Genomic DNA, 14,786 nt, shown 5'->3' with positions numbered 1-14,786 from the left:
TCAGGAAAAACAGAAGCACCTTTCCTTCCCAACATCAAGGGATTATAACCACCTTCCCATCACTCCACCCCCTTTTATTTGTTTTTTTTTGTGTGTGTTTTTTTTTCTTTTGTCAGTCTTCTTGTTTGTTTTTGTTTTTGTCCTTTGTAAATCTTACTCTTGGGCTCATTTTGGGTTTTTTTTTTCTTTTTCTTTTTCCTTATTTTCTTTTTGGTGATGACTTCTGATTGCTCCAAAACTTCCAAGGGTGCACCTTGCCTGCATAGTGGTGGATACATTCAGCTATACATCCCTTCAACCACAACTCAACAGAATGACAAGGAAGATGAATTCCCAACAAAGAAAAGCCCAGAGACCTCTCTGGAAGATCTAATTGATATGGATCTAAGCAAGATGTCAAAAATAGACTTAAGGGTAGCAGTTATGAAGACAATAATCAGACTGGAGAAAACTCTTATTGGCCACAAGGATTCATTAAAGGCAGAAGTGAGAGCAGATCCGGCAGAACTTAAAAATGCTATCAATGAGATCCAATCTAATCTAGATACTCTAACAGTTAGGGTAAATGAGGCAGAAGAATGAATTAATGATCCTGAAGACCAACTGATAGAAGAGAAGGAGCAGAAAGAGACATGGAACAAACAGCCTAATATCTATGAAAACAGAATTAGAGAAATAAATGACACCATGAAACATTCCAATGTCAAAATTATTGGGATTTCTGAGGGGGTGGAGAGAGAGAGAGAGGACTAGAAGATATATTTGACCAAATCATAGTCAAGAGCTTTCCTAATCTGAGGAATGAAACAAGTAATCCTGCTCTAGAGGCAGAGAGGACATCCCCCAAGCTCAATGAGGGCAGATCAATCCCCAGGTGTGTAATAGTAAAACTCACAAATCTTAGAATGAAGGAAACCATTTTTAAGGGGAGTTAGGAGGAGAGATTCCTCATGTACAGAGGTTGGAACACCAGTATAATGTCATACCTGTCCACAGACACCTGGTAAGCCAGAAAGGGCTGGCAAGACATATTCAGGATACCAAATGAGAAAAAAAAAAATGCATCCAATAATTCCTTATCTGGCAAAGCTGTCATTCAGAATGGACAGAAAGATAAGAAGCTTCCAGGATGAACAGAGACTGAGGGAATATGTGACCACTAAGCCAGACTTGCAAGAAATATTAAGGGAGGGGTCTATAAAAGGAGAAGGACCCCAAGAGTGATATAGAACAGAGATCTAAAGAGACAAACCATAAAAACAAGGAATTTACAGGTAACATGATGACAATAAAATCTTATCTGTCAATAATCACTCTAAACATGAATAGCCTAAATGCCTCCATAAAACAGCACAGGATTGCACATTGGATAAAAAGAAAGGACCAAACCATATGCTGTCTATAAGAGACTCATTTTGAACCTAAAGTTATATCCAGACTGAAGTGAAGGGATAGAGAACTATCTTTCATGCCAACAGACCACAAAAAAAGCTGGGGTAGCAATTCTCATATCACACAAATTGGATTTTAAGCAAAAGACTGTAGTTAAAGATACAGAAGGACACTATATCAATCTTAAAGGGTCTATGCAACAAGAAGATCTAACAGTTATAAATATTTATGCCTCCAACATGGGAGCAGCCAACTACATGAGCCAACTATTAACCAAAGTAAAGAGACAATTAATATTGATAATACATTAATTGTAGAAGACCACAACACTCCACTCTCAGCAATAGACATATCAATTAAGCAGAAAATCAACAGAGAAACAAGGCCTTTGAATGACACCCTGGACCTAATGGACCTCATAGATATATACAGAACATTCCACCCTAAGACAACAGAATACTCGTTCTTCTCAAATGCACATGGAACTTTCTCCAGAATAGATCACATACTAGATCACAGATCAGGTCTCAACCAATACCAAAAGGTTGAGATTAGTCCCTGCATATTCTTAGATCACAAGGTTGTGAAACTGGAACTCAATCATGAGAAAAAGTTTGGAAGGAATTCAAACACTTGGAAGCTACAGACCAGCCTGCTCAAGAATATTTGGGTCAACCAGGAAATCAAAGAAGAACTTAAGCAATTCATGGAAATCAATGAGAATGAAAACATATTGGATCAAAACCTATGGGATACAGAATACACCAACCCTCCTTACACCTTAATGAACTGGAAAATAAAAAACAAATTAAACTAACCACATGCACAAGAAGGGAAATAATCAAGAGTAGAGCAGAGATCAGTGAGATAGAAACTAGAGATAAAGTAAAACACATCAATGAAACTAGAAGATGGTTCTTTGAAAAAATCAAAAAGATCAATAAACCACTGGCCAAACTTACCCAAAAGAAAAGAGAAAGGACCCAAATTAATAAAATTATGAATGAAAGGAGGGAGATCACGACTATCACCAAGGAAATAGAAACAATCATCAGATATTATTATCAACAGCTAAATGCAAAAAGATAAGCAACCTAGAGGAAACAGATGCATTCCTGGAATCCTATAAACTACCAACACTGAAACAGGAAGAAATTGACAAGAATAGACCAATAACAAGTAATGAGATTGAAGTAGTGATCAAAAACCTTTCAAAAAAAAAAAAAATCCAAGGCCTAATGGATTCCCTGGGAAATTCTACCAAACATTCAAGGAAGAAATAATACCTATTCTCCTGAAGCTGTTTCAAAAAATAGAAACAGACAGAAAACTTCCAGACTCATTCTATGAGGCCAGCATTTCCTTGATCCCCAAACCAGGCAAAGACCCCATCAAAAAGGAGAATTTCAGATCAATACCCCTGATGAACACAGATGCCAAAATTCTCAACAATATCCTAGCTAGTAGGTTCCAACAGTACATTAAAAAGATTATCCATCATGACCAGGTGGGATTTATGCCTGGGATGCAAGGGTGCTTCAACATTTGCAAATCAATCAGTGTGACAGAACACATAAATAAGAGAAGAGACAAAAGCCACATGGTCCCCTCAATTGATGCAGAAAATGCATTTGACAAAATACAGCATCTTTTCCTGATTAAAACTCTTCAGAGTATATAGAGGGAACATTCCTCAACTTCAGAAAATCCATCTATGAAAAACACACAGTGAATATAATTTTCAATGGGGAAAAGCTGAGAGCTTTCCAACTGAAATCAGGAACATGGCAAGAATGCCCACTCTCACTACTACTATTCAACATACTAGGAAGTCCTATCAACAGCAATCAGACAACAAAAATAAATAAAAGGTATTCAAATTGGCAGAGAAGAAGTCAAACTCTCCTTCTTCAGAGATGACATGATACTCTAAGTAGAAAATCCAAAAGCCTTCACCCCCAGATTACTAGAACTCATATAGCAATTCAGTAATGTGTCAGGATAAAAAAAAATCAATGCACAGAAATCAGTTGCTTGCTAATACACTAAAAATGTGACTATACAAAGAGAAAGTAGAGAATCAATTCCATTTACAACAGCGCCAAAAACCGTAAGATACCTTGGAATAAACCTAACCAAAGAGGTAAAGGATCTCTACTCTAGGAACAACAAAACACTCATGGAAATAAATGGAAGAAGACACAAAAAGATGGGAAAATATTCCATACTCATGGATCAAAAGAATAAACATTTTTAAAATGTCTATGCTGCCCAGAGCAATCTATACTTTCAACACCATCCTAATCAAAATACCAATGACATTTTTCAAAGTGGTGAAACAAACAATTCTAAAATTTGTATGGAACCAGCCAGAAAAGACCAAGAATTGCCAGGGCAATGTTGTAAAAGAAAAATAAAGCTGCAGATATCACATTGCCTGATTTCAAGCTATATTACAAATCTGTGATTACCAAGACATCATGGTACTGGCACAAAAACAGACATCTAGATCAATGGAACAGAATAGAGAGCCCAGATATGAATTCTCAACTCTATGGTCAAATAATCTTCAAAAAAGCAAGATAAAATATCCAGTGGAAGAAAGACAGTCTCTTCAATAAATGTTCCTGGGATAATTGGACAGCTATATACAGAAGAATGAAATTTGACCATTCTCTTACACCATACACAAAGATAAACTCTAAATAGATTGACCTCAATGTGAGACAAGAACCCATCAAAATCCTAGAAGAGAAAATAGGCAGTAACCTCTTCAGCATCGGCCACAGGAAATTCTTTCAAGACACATCTCCAAAGGCAAGGGAAACAAAAGCAAAAATGAACTTTTGGAAATTCATCAAGATTAAAAACTTCTGCATAGCAAAGGAAACAGTCAACAAAACAAAGAGGCAATGCACAGAATAGAAGATATTTGCAAATGGCACTACAGACAAAGGGCTGATATTTAAGATCTATAAAGAACTCCTCAAATTCAACACCCAAAAAACAAATAATCATGTCAAAAAAAATAAGGACAAATGGCTGACAGACAAATGAAAAAATTTTCATCATTAGCCATCAGGGAAATTAAAATCAAAACCATACTGAGATACTACATTACACCTGTTAGAATGACAAAAATTGACAAGGCAAGAAACAAATGTTCGAGAAGTTGTGTACAAAGGTGAATCCTTTTACATTGTTGATGGGAATGCAAATTGGTGCAGCCACTTTGGAAAACAGTGTGGAGTTTCCTCAAAAGTTAAAAATAGAGCTACCTTATGACTCAGCAATTGGACTATTATATATTTACCTCAGTGACATAGATGTAGTGAAAAGAGGGACCATATGCACCTAAATGTTCATAGCAGCAATGTCCACAATATCTAAACTGTAGGAAGAGCCAAGATGTCCTTCAAAAGATGAATGGATAAGAAGATGTGGTCCATATGCACAGTGGAATATTACTCAGCCATCACAAAAGATGAATGCCCAATCTTTGCATCAACATGGATAAGACTGAAGGAGATTATGCTAAGTGAAATAAGTCAAGCAGAGAAAGTCAATTATTATATGGTTTCACTTATATGTGGAACATAAGGAATAGCATGGAGGACATTATGAGAATGAAGGGGAAAATGAAGTGGGTGGAATTGGGGTGAGAGATGAATCATGAGAGACTATGGCCTCTGGGAAACAAGTAGAGGGTTTTAGAAGGGAGAGGGGTGGAGGGATGGGTGAACCTAGTGATGGGTATTAAAGAAGGCAAGAATTGCATGGAGCACTGGTTATTATACACAAACAATGAATCATGGAACACTACATCAAAAACTAATGATGTGCTGTATGATGACTATCATAACATAACAAAAATAAATAAATGATAAAAAATAAAAACAAGGGAGAAATTAAGATATTGCATGAAACAAAAATTATAAACCTGCTTCATAGTCACAAAATATATACATATTTAATTTGTGTGACAATAAAAACACAAAGAATGAGATAAGAAATGAAGCTATATAGGAGTAAAGTTGTTGTGTAGCTTTAACATTAAGTTTGTATTAATATGAAAAAATAGTTTGGGGGCCCCTGGGTGGCTCAGTGGGTTAAATCCTCTGCCTTCGGCTCAGGTCATGATCCGAGGGTCCTGGGATCGAGCCCCGCATTAGTCTCTTTGCTCAGCCTGCTTTCCTTCCTCTCTCTTTGCCTACCTCTCTGCCTACTTGTGATCTCTGTCTGTCAAATAAATAAATAAAACCTTTAAAAATAAAAAAATATGAAAAAATCATTTTAAGGTAAAATGTTAATTTTTAAAATATTTTTTTATTTTTTAATAAACATATAATGTATTATTAACTCCAGGGGTACAGGTCTGTGAATCGCCAGGTTTACACACTTCACAGCACTCACCATAGCACATACCCTCCCCAATGTCCATAACCCCACCACCCTCTCCCTACCCACCTCTCCCTGGCAACCCTCAGCTTGTTTTGTGAGATTCTAAGAGTCTCTTATGGTTTGTCTCCCTCCCGATCCATCTTGTTTCATAAAATATTAATTTTAATTTATATGGCAACCATTAAGAAAATAACTGGAAAAAAAGCAAAGAAATGTAAAGGGAATTAAAAATGGTACACTGGAAAATATCATTTAACATAAAAGAAAGCAGAAATGGAAAACAGAGGAACAAAAAGAACAGAAGGCAAATAAAAATCACAAATCACACACAATTAAATGGATTTTTTTAAACTGAAAGACCTCTCAAATGTATGTATGTATGTATGTATGTATGCATGTATTTATCAGAGAGAGAGAGAGAGCAAGAGAGTGAGGACAAGCAAGGAGAAGAGCAGGCTGAGACAGAAGCAGGATCCCGCCAAGCAAGAAGCCCAATGTGATACTTGATCCCAGGACCCTGGGATCATGACCTGAGCGAAAGGCAAACGTCTAACCAACTGAACCTCCCAGGCATCCCCTCTCAAATGTCTTTTTTATTATTTTAATCTTATCATTTATTTTTTTAATTATTTTTTATTTCTTTTCAGCATAACAGTATTCATTGTTTTTGCATCACACCCAGTGCTCCATGCAATACGTACCCTCCCCAATAGGCAACACCTAGTTCCCCCAACCTCCCAACCCCTGCCTCTTCAAAACCTTCAGGTTGTTTTTCAGAGCCCATAGTCTCTCATGGTTCACCTCCCCTTTCAATTTCCCTCAGCTCTCTTCTCGTCTCCATCTCCTCATGTCCTCCATCTTATTTGTTATGCTCCACAAATAAGTGAAACCATATGATACTTGACTCTCTCTGCTTGACTTATTTCACTCAACTTAATCTCTTTCAGTTCCTCTCAAATGTCTTAAAACAGTAAGGGATATTATGAAGTTCTAATAAGGTAATATAGTAATCAGAATTTTCCAAAAATATTTGGATACAGAACTGTTTTTTCAAAGATTATTCCACAAGTCTAATGTTCCATCCAGAATACTCTTTAAGCCATACTAGACTATATCTTTATAATACAGAACAATAGAAATCTGCTATATCTTTTATGATTCATAAGCTCAAAATGATTCATAAGCTCAAAAATGAATTTTGATAGTATGCTCAGGACCTTACTGTTTCTTACTGTTTCTCTTGTAAAAATAAAAAATAAAGATGAGAATTTTATTTATTTTTGAAAGCTCATACTGGCACATAATTTAAATGGCAAAGTAGAACAGAATCAAGCAAAAAGTATAGTGAGAGAAAGGGAAGTAGTTTCTTGGGCTTTTGAAGTTTATAAGCTTTGAATTACTAACCAGTTACAAGCTTTGTAACATTGGTTAAATTAATCTAGTTAAGTTTCTATTTCCTCCTCTAAAATAGAAGGTAATACACTGAACCCATAGGATGACCGAGAGAAGTAGAAGACAATGTCAAAACTTATTATGGCATCAGGCACATGGTAAGCACTCAAGTATTACTCATATTTGATTCCATGGGTAGCATGAGTAACATTTTACATTAAGTCCAATAAATTCTTACATCAACATCCTACTAGTGCCATGGCTCATTCTCAGAATACTTACAAGGTGCTTATTTTTCAGTTATTTTGTATAAATTTTGTATTAAATAATGATTGCATCCATTAGTGAAAATGCAGTAGCTTTTATACAAGTACATGGTTCGTGTGGAAGATGTTAGCTATAGCTACTCTTTCAGGTTAAAAGGCATGCCAGAGGAATGCTTATCTGTACAGAGATAGGCAGTGAGAGAACAAAATGTTATGTGTAAGAGGTGGCTGTAAGTTAGCACTGCCACATCCATCTCCTTCCCAGGGAATGTAAACCAAAGAATTAAAATAGTACTTACTATTTATTGAGTAGGTAGTATGTGCTTGAGGTGCACTTTACCCACATCACCTCATTTTATCTTCAGAGCAGCTTTATGAGATTGCAAAGCTGCTATCTTATCCTTAAAATGTAAGTATTATTATCCCTGTTCTGCTAATGAGAAAAATCAACCTAGGAGAATTGACTTGTACTCTTCAGAAAATGTATTCAGCAGTTTTGAAGATTAAACTAGAAAATGTGTACAGAGCATTTAGTATAATTCTTAGCACATGGTAAGTATTCAATAAACGTTAGTCATTATTATTCTAACTATGAGCTCGTCAGGTTAGATATACTAATAGTTTTCTCATATGTAAAAATAGGGTTAATAATGCTACTTACTTCATAGAAATGTGAGAATCAAATGAGATTTTGTATGCACAGCACCTGCACATATTAACTGCTTGATAAATGTTAGCTATTATTACCCTTATTTTACATACATGGAAGCTGAAGCACAGAAAACATTAATCAGTTTTTCCAAGGTCATAAGCACAATTATAGATCCTTGTCTGAATCCAGTTGCTTGAGACAATAGCCTGGATGTTTAACCACAGAGTATTACTAATTCCTCAGCTGATTAGCAGAGTTAGAGACAGTGTTCTGCAAAGCACCATTTAAATGCACATATGCCCTCTGGGAAGAGAAGGAGGACCCATTGCCTTCTCTTATTAGCACATCAGCACAAACTGATTCCTAAATTCAGCTAATTGTCATTTCAAAAGGCCCAGAAAGACTGTCCAGAGAAGAAGAGGTGGGACTGCAACATTTAATGAGAGTTAAGTGGAGTTAATCATAGCAGCTATAAGCCTTAGGTTACAGAATATGGACATTATGTCATGTAGAGGAAGTTCCGGACAAAGAATACCTAAGTGAGTGGGTACCAAAACTTAATACCTCCAAAGACCAGTTCATTTGATTCAATGTTTCTGTTAGACTAAATGCTAGGCTTTCAATTTAAGTTTCATGACTAAATACTGTATTTCTGAGCCTACTTAATTTAATCCACCACAGCTGGACCAGGAAAAATAGGACAGTTGTGTCCAACTCCACAACCAGCCCAGATTTCTGCCTAGATGGAAGGGATGAAGCTCAGTTTATACTCTCAAAAGTATTGTATAAAGGCCTTCAACTGCCCGACAAGTCAAATCTCAGGTCAACAAACTTCTTTTCATAATTCCTTATTTTACCCTTTTCCTTTCCTTTGCCCATTTTGGTTGCTTACCCACAAGCCTAAAATGAAAGTCCTTTGTTATGTAGTACCTTGACATCTGATGAAACTGGGAAAGTCTTAAGCGGCCCAATGGCATGTTCTTCTCCCCTCTCTGTTCCTGAGGATGAAGTATCCAAGCTAAACAACCCTCCATACCAAGTAGTTCAGGCATGGTTTCTGTTTATCTCAAAGTAATGGGTTTCAGTTCCCTGCAAGCCCATGGAATTATTTAAACAAGCCAATTTTCCTGTAGGTACTAGGTGTCACTTCATCCTCTTGATAGCCTCCCTCCCACATCCCCTTATTTTTCACTTTGTTCCCAAGTATAATCCCCATGTGGTCCTGCAAGGTATGCTGTGCCTTATTCCCAGGCTGTGAGGATATGTGACTAACAAATTCTTGTCCATCTAATCTGTCCAGTATCCAGTGTCACGTGATTGGAAATCCCCATAAACTTAAGACAGAAATCACTTCCTTATCCGTAATGAGAATAGGAAACAAAACAATTGGCCTCATGTATTAAATGGCCCCACCATGACCAACAACACCTGGTTAACTTTACCTAACTCTTCTTGGCTAACTAACTAGCGCCATGACATGATGAAGGATAGACACCTAGAACAGAACTGTGAATTGCTGGTGGGCTTGTGCTTTGGCCTAAGCAACATTTTGTCGTTTTGGGGGGATGTTACCCTCTCCACTCTAAAATGTTCTTGTTCTCAAAACGAAAATTGCTGTTAACTGACTATGCTTTAGCATGATGTATTTGCTGGGTTCAACCTGTGTTTGGAAAGTGTTCTCTAAGGCTCTTGTCTATACCTGTGATGATAACATAGCACTTTAACCAGTCAGCACTTGAGTTCTGCTTACCACAGATAAGGCTAGAGCTCTCTGGGCACCACATATAGCCTTATGACCATTACTGGCTGCTTGACAACCATATGGACATTGTTTGTGATTATGCACCCTTAGGATGGGCTCAGCCTATTTCTTAAGCTGTGTAAAAGAAAGAAACCCACCAATATGGGGAGAATTAATCAGGGCACCCTGTTGCCTAACAAGAGTTCTTACTGTTCGAGCAGGTGGCAGCCTTCTTCACCTCTTGTGCTGCTGTTTCTCTTGCACGTTGGTGTCCCTGACCCCCAAAGAAATCAAGGTGCAAATTTATGACAGTCTATAGACCAGGTGCTGAAAAGAAAAGAAAAGAAAAGAAAAAAGAAAAGAGGGAAGAGTATTTGGTACCAGTCCCTCCAGAAACACTAAAGAAGGGAAGTTAGTCACTCTCCCAATACAAAACCCCTAGCCAATGTGCCTGGGATTTGTTTAGGGCTGCTGTTTACTTTAATGTAAAGGGGTAATATTGCAATCATGGGGCTTAATGACCTCTACCTGGTGCATAAACAAAATTGCCATATATGTACCCTATCCAGGGAGACTAACATGCTCTGGAGAAGGAAAAGGCAATCTATGAAGTAAACCACTGAGCACTCAAACCTTTCCCAAAACCAACCAGAAGGTCTGTACTATGGGTAACCTAATGCAGAAAGAAACCGAAATTAGTGTTTTCACGTGGCTGAAAGTTCAACATATTCTGAGGGAATTAGTACAGAGAGAAAAGGGGAAAAATAGCCTTTAAGTGGTACATTGCAGTCCAAACTCCTGGTAGACACCAGAACCCTAAAATGCCTCTACTACCACTGCCTGTGACTATAACAAAAAGATCCTGATCCTCAAGGTTATACGGGAAAACATCTATGACACCCTCGTGACACAGTGAAGAGATTAATTGAAACGTGATTTAAGCCTGGGGTCCTTAAACCCTGTATAACACCCACTGTGTGGGGGAGGTCCCTAACCCTAACAATATTGATTTGAAGCTCTCTTTTTAAAAATTTATTTGACAGATAGTGATCACAAGTGGGCAGAGAGGCAGGCAGAGAGAGAGGGGGAAGCAGGCTCCCTGTTGAGCAGAGAGCCTGATGCAGGGCTCAATCCCAGGACCCTGAGATCATCACCTGAGCCAAAGGCAGAGGCTTTAACCCACTAAGCCACCCAGGTGCCCCGTGAAGCTCTCTTTTTGACATAACGTAAAAATGTAAAAATACAAAAATATGTAAAAATGTAAATGTAATGTAAAATGTAAATGTACATTTACAAAAAATGTAAACTACATTTAATGTAATTTAAATTCTGTAATTTATGCAATTTAAATTACATTTAAATGTAAACTACATTGTAAACTACAACTACAAAATTTATAAGTGTAAAAATGTAAATGTAAAATGTAAATGTAAAAAAATCCCCAAAAATGTAAAAATACATTTACAATATAAACAGGATAGAGGGAATGCCTCATGAGTTATATCCAAGTGAGACAGGGAAATAGGAAAGAAAGAAACCTGGATATAAGAGAAAAAACAAAGAACTGAAATAGAGGTCCACAATTTGACCCAGTTAGAAATTCTAAATTTGCTAAAAGAATTTACATAAGAAAAAAGATACAATATTGCTGATTGGCTTTTGCACATCTGCAGCATAGGTTCTGAATTAAATAGCTGCCAAAATGTACCAATTGGCAAATCTTCATGACCTTAATCAATACTGGGGCTCAGTTTACAATTATACCTGGGGATCTCACTAAATTTAAACATGACCTATGCTGTAATCTTAGAAAAGTTACTGAATATAAAATATGATATATATAACATAATATATATCTTAACCATTGGAACTATTCCTTAGCCTAAATTCCCCCATGGTTATAACACCCCTCAACACCATAGTACCCATAAGCTAATTTTAGGACAAACTTACAGTAAGTATAGATACTCTGACACAGTGGGTAATAAACTAAGTCTTTCAACAAATAATCCAATCAAGAAAGGGGCAGAAGACATGAACAGACATTTCTGCAAAGAAGACATCCAAATGGCCAACAGATGGGGAACCCTCCTATACTGTTGGTGGAAAGGCAAGCTGGTGCAGTCACTCTGGAAAACAATATGGAAGATCTTCAAAAAGTTGATAACAGAGCTACCCTACAACCCAGAAATTGCACTAGTGGGTATTTATTCTAAAGACACAAATGTAGTGATCTGAAGGGGCATATGCACACAAATGTTTATAGCAGCAATGTCCACAATAGCCAAACTATGGAAAGAACCTAGATTTCCATCAACAGATGAGTGGATAAAGAAGATATGATACACACACACACACATACACACACACACACACACACACACACACACACACACACACTGGAATACTATGCAGCCATCAAAAATGAAATCTGGCCATTTTCAATAGCATGGTTAGAACAAGAGGGTATTATGCTAAGTGAAATAAGTCAGGGAAGGACAATTACCATATGATCTCTCTGATATGAGGAATTTGAGAAGCAGGATGGGGGGTTTATGGGGTAGGGAGGGAAAAAATTAAACAAAATGGGGCTGGGGAGGGAGACAAACCATAAGAGACTCTTAATCCCAGGAAACAAACTGAGGGTTGCTGGGGGATGGGAGGGGGGAGGAATAGGGTGGCTAGATTATAGACATTTGGGAGGGTATGTGCTAGGGTGAGTGCTGTGAATTCTGTAAGACTGATGATTCACAGACCTATACCAAACCTAAGTCTTCCACATGGCTTGAGAAAGTAAGATTCCCTGGATCATATCCCCAGTTATAATAGGTAATATGGCTCAATATAAATTAAAACAGAACTTTGAAGAATTAAAACCCATCATACAAGACTATTTAGTGAAGGAACGATTATTCCCACTGTTTCTCTTTTTAACAGTCCAATTGCATGTTCTTAAGGTTGGAATGAATGGTACCTCACAGTGGTTAACACAACCTTAATGCTGTAGTCCCATCCATTAAGGCCCATCATATCTAATACCCAACATTATCAAAATTGCTAATTTCATCCAATCAGTAACTGGTATATTTTGCTATTACAGATTTGGCCAAAGTGTCCTGTTTGGTACCTATTTCAACACCCTTATCAGTCATAGTTTTCTTTCACATCCAAAAGGAAGTGATACTTGCCTACTCATGAGGTACCTCAGCAGCCTTGCCGTCACACACAATGTTTATAGGCAATATCTGAACTATATCAACCTTTCTCCATGAGCACAGGTATGACATTACATGGATGATATCATCTTAGAAAATTCATTTGTCACACTTATTCAAAACAGAGAAATATAAAAGTGCTCAAAAAAAGATGCACCATTGTCCCATACATAGTGTAATGGCCATGTCACTACCTTGGTTAAATTCTTAAAAATTATTGGTACCCTAAGAGTCATTCCATACCTTACACTGTTAAGAGAAAACTATCAATCTTTGCACCCTCAACGTTAAAAGATGGCCAACATCTTTTTAAGTCTTTTTGGGCTCTGGAGGCAACATATTCCTCATTCAAAAATTATATTTAATCTCAGTTGTGCTGTCATTGCAATTCAGCCCACTATATGTGGCACCCCCTCCAAAAAAGGCTCTGAGAATCTTTCCAAATAGCCATAGAACAGGCTTCATTTTAGAGGCTTTAGCAAGCTCCTCTCATGCCTCCCAGAATCTCTGGCCACCAGAGTTGCCTACAGAATTCTGATGCAAAAAATTGTTCTCCCTGGCCATATGTTATATACCATGAGAGCAGCAATAGCTGGCCACCTACTTGGCTCTTTTGGAAGTTTAGGCTCTCACAGGCCCTGGTGCCACAACCCTCTGCACTCAAAAAACTGTTGTACCTCGGGTTATAGAAGCAGCACCTTGAAAGCTTAGCATGACTCCACAGGCCCCTTTGGTACAGAATGGAGTTAAACCTGGTCCTCCTGGCACATCCCACCTGCAGGAAAGAGCAGACTCCATTTCCTGCTCTTAGTCCCTTGCCAGAGGCCATGGCTACCCAGAGAGTCCCTTGGGATCAACTGAATGAACAGCAATAGATGTTCATACATTTCAGGACAATATTGACATGATAGAAGTAATAGAGCTCCTAAAGGGTTGCTCCTCTTTCATCCCTTAACTGGATGTCCTGGATGGGGCACCAGACCTAAAGCTCAACACAACTAACCACACTTCATACAGTCACTTCAACACCAGATGCTCTGGCCAACAAATGTCCCCACCTACAAATTCTTTTCAACTGCCTAAGAATTGTCCCCTCTGGGGTAAAGAACTCTGAGAATCTCTTGCCTCACCAATATCTAAAATATAAATCAAGGTAACAGATACTATGATACTAAAGCCATAATACAAGAATGCTTCTTATTTACTTCAGAGCTCCAGACATTGCTGATAGTGACCAAAACACTCATTTCATGTCTCTTAATACACAAAGCTTAGATCCTGAAGAAGGTATTCAATGGCACTTCCACCTCTCCCATAGGTCCCAGGAAACCAGTTTAACTGAGGAATAATGGGTTCCTCAAATAATTCCTATTTAAAAAGGATGACATGGACCCCTTCTAGGTATCAATATTGCCACAGGCATTGGTTAACTTCATGCCCCATTAACACATGTACTCCCTACTTCAATGCCACATAGGTCTCTCAATTGCTTTAACTGGTCTTAAATAGGGACATCTCTAAAGTTCATGGTTTTTACTACCCCTTCACTGTGTGGTTCTCTTCTCTTTGGTCAAGAGCCTACTTGATTTCCTAAGGTGGCACTTCACCTATTCTCTAGAAGTTGTAGTCATCACCTAGGTTTAAAATGATATCAAGGGATCAATTGTTGTGTAGAGCCTAAAATTAAGACTCAATATTATGTGCTGTCATGATATCTGACAAAACTG

The sequence above is a fragment of the Mustela lutreola genome, chromosome X (genome assembly GCF_030435805.1).
Source record: "Mustela lutreola isolate mMusLut2 chromosome X, mMusLut2.pri, whole genome shotgun sequence".
In the NCBI taxonomy this organism is placed as follows: domain Eukaryota; kingdom Metazoa; phylum Chordata; class Mammalia; order Carnivora; family Mustelidae; genus Mustela; species Mustela lutreola.
Note: the sequence above shows the minus strand (reverse complement) of the source record.